Here is a 3,241-nt window from a genome sequence, read left to right as displayed (position 1 = left end):
CATCAAGGTCAATTTGGGGTGTTGGTTGGCGGCGCAGTTCAAGACGGTTCTGACCAAGAAGAACAAACCTCTGATCCTTGGGCCCTTTATCACTCACTTGGCGACCGAGCTAGGGGTTCTTGACTTGGAGGACCATGACCTACATTTGGCATTCGAGATGGAGCTCTTGGATGTGGATTGCTTAGAGAGGATGGGAGTCGTCGAGCGCTTGCCCGATGGTTCCTACCAGTTTACCCCTCCGGGACCACCTCGAGCTCCGGGTGCACGCCCTACGCCCCGACCAGGACCCTCTTCCTTTCATGAGTCGGCCGAGGACACTGCTGGGCTGTCATCTTCTGCACCACCTCCACGCCGTGGGACTTCTGAATGGCAGCAACTCCGGGAGCAGGTTCAGGATTTGCAGGCCCGAATGACCAACGTCGACGCCAATGTCGCAGGCATAGCACAGAATTTGGCGCAGTTTCTGATGCATACAAGCTTTGCACCTCCGTTCCCACCTCGCCCTCCGCATTGACCCGGTTTCAGGGAAGTTTGGCTGATTCCCCTCTCACTTTTGCTTCACTTTTGGTTCTTATTTGTCACATTGAGGACAATGTGTCCTATAGGTGTGGGGGGGATCTAAGGTTATGCTAGTGTGCTCCGTTTTTAGTAGTTTTCAGTTTTCAGCTTTACATTTTAGTAGTTTTTAGTGTTTTTAGTTTTTAGTAGTTTTAGTTTGTAGTTTTTGTTGGTTAATGTTTAAAAAAAAAAAAACCACAAAAGAGAAAAAAGTGAGTTTTTAGTTTTAGTAGTTTTTCGTAGTTTCATTCTTAGTTGCTTATTTTCCATTCTTTCTTCTTGGTGCTTACCCTTCATGTGAATGCTAAAAATTGAGATGTTGGTTTATTGCCTCCAAGTCTACTTTTGCCAAGTTTTTAAAATACAAAATGTATCGGGTTAATGTGGTTGGATCCAGAATATCTTCCTGGTGAATATCGAATTGCTCGGCTCCTTTGATTTCTGTGATGAATTTCTCTAGACATGGGGAATGACTGTTGGCATTTTAATGTGAACTGGTCCAATATTGACTCCAGTTCTCTATGTTTGGCAATAATGAGGCGAGCTGTTCCTATTTTTGGTTCTTAGTGTTGTTAGTATGTGTTTTTGGCTTTGCTTGGCTGTGAATAAGCTTGACTGTACTCCGCTATTAAGTTACTACTGAGTAACCGGGGATCGGCACCTAAAAGTGTCGATTCTCGCGACAAAAGGTGGTACTTTATATGAGTACGTGGTCATATAGCGGTAGGAGCTGAGTAACCGGGCTCCTTCATCTAAAAATGTTGGAGTTCGCGTCAAAATGCCCCGACGGCTAACGACTAAGTCTTTTTGTGTTAATTATTATTGTTCTGAAAAAAAAAAAGAAAAAAAAAACGAAAAAAGAGAGAATAAATAATGGGAAGGCTTGCTGGTTTTTGGACTTAATATGGAGACTTGTGTGAATATTTGGACCGTTAGCTGATAAATGTTGTGCGCCATTCCCTTTTCTTAGAGTAGTTAACCTGGAAATTGAAGGAATTGGCAGTTTAGGGGCTAACCGGGGGGATGCTTCTTGGATTCTAATCACCAACGCTCGATATGTGTTTTTCTCTTGAATGTCTTGGCAATATAGGAGATTGGGCAATGGCCATCGTCGAATTTTGGTGTTCGTTTACTTTTCTTATGCTTGAGGACAAGCATGGTTTAGGTGTGGGGGGAATTGATAGGGTGCAATTTATTCATTTATTTTATTATTAATTCCTCCTATTACCTGACTTGATGTGGATTTATTTGTTGGATTCTACTCACTTTTAGTATTTGACGTTTATTTCAGGGAGTAGAATATAAATATGATAACAGGTGCCAAATTGGAAAAAAAAAAAGAATTCAAATGAGAAAGCTTGTCCCAGGGGCACTTTTGGAAGAGAAGATGCCATGCCCATTTTGGTAATTTTCGCAAGGAAATGACGGACGGAGGGCTTCGCTTCCTGTGGAGGTCCCGCCGCAATTAAAAGAAAAAAAGGCAGCAAGCCTGGGAGAGCTAGCTTGTTCTTGATTCTCCGTCTGGAGCTTAGCAGCAATTTTTGACTTTTCCCTTGTAATTCACTTTTTGGCTTGAGAAGCCTACGGATGTTAGGAAGAAAAGGCATTTGTTAGCCTTGGGCTTTGACTTTTCCTTTTCCTCTCTTTTGAATCCTGCGCATGGCAGGAGCATTGGAGAATTGTTTCTTTTGACTTTTTTCTTTAGCTTGAGACGAAGTGAAAACCATGAATTTTCGTAGCTTTTCTATTCATTCGATATATTGAGACGAATTGGATTTTGCCAAATTTCAACGGACATGGCCGCTGGTTTCTCTGCAATTTTGTGTGGGTTTAGTTCATCAATTATGAACTAATTTTTTCCACTCTAGTCAAGGAGCAATGGATGCTTTGGGTCACCTAAAATTGTGAGATCATTCTAATTTAATCTTTTCCTTTTATTTATCGGTATTCGCATATTCCTTGATTGATAAGCTTATGATTATTTAATTAATTGGTTGTCTTGGATCCGGATAATTAATTGATTGGGTAATCTATTGTCAATTGGGGTATTAAATCCGTAATTGTTTAATTACCTCAAAATAGTGACAACTGGCACGATTAGATTCGTGTCAGGGGGATACGCGGGCTAATCTAAAATAACCCTGGTAGTGTGTTATTTGATTAGAATAGGGCTCATCTAATACGTAAGGCAGTTGGGGAATTAAATTCTACGGGCGTACCTAGAATTATTTCTCAACTAGAGCAGTGATTAACGGGCGTACCTTGATCACCGACACAGTAAGGAGGGGTTGACTGCCAACGCTTGGTTGGTAGTTATAACCTATTTATTGGTAAATAATTGGGATTGCCTTTGCTTCGATGATCAATTAGGTGAACCATTGCTGAAGTTACTTCTTGGCTAGATCTTTAGTTAATATTTCCTTGATTGTAGTGGATTGCCATTTGACTTTTAATTGCCTACTTTATTTTATTTTTGATTGTTTCCTCGTTTTAATTAATTTAGGCCTTTAATTATTGTTATCCTGAGTTCAGAAAATTGTGGTTTAATTTCTAGTTAGTTGTTTATTTTTACTTTCCCATTTGAATTTATTTAATTATCGTCGTTCCTACAAAATCCCCCCCTGTGTCACTTTGGATTTCTTAAGAAACGAATATACCCAGTCTCTGTGGATACGACCCTACT

The sequence above is a fragment of the Coffea arabica genome, chromosome 11e (genome assembly GCF_036785885.1).
Source record: "Coffea arabica cultivar ET-39 chromosome 11e, Coffea Arabica ET-39 HiFi, whole genome shotgun sequence".
Classification (NCBI taxonomy): Eukaryota; Viridiplantae; Streptophyta; class Magnoliopsida; order Gentianales; family Rubiaceae; genus Coffea; species Coffea arabica.
The sequence above is the reverse complement of the archived record's forward strand: the minus strand, read 5'-3'. Positions refer to the sequence as shown.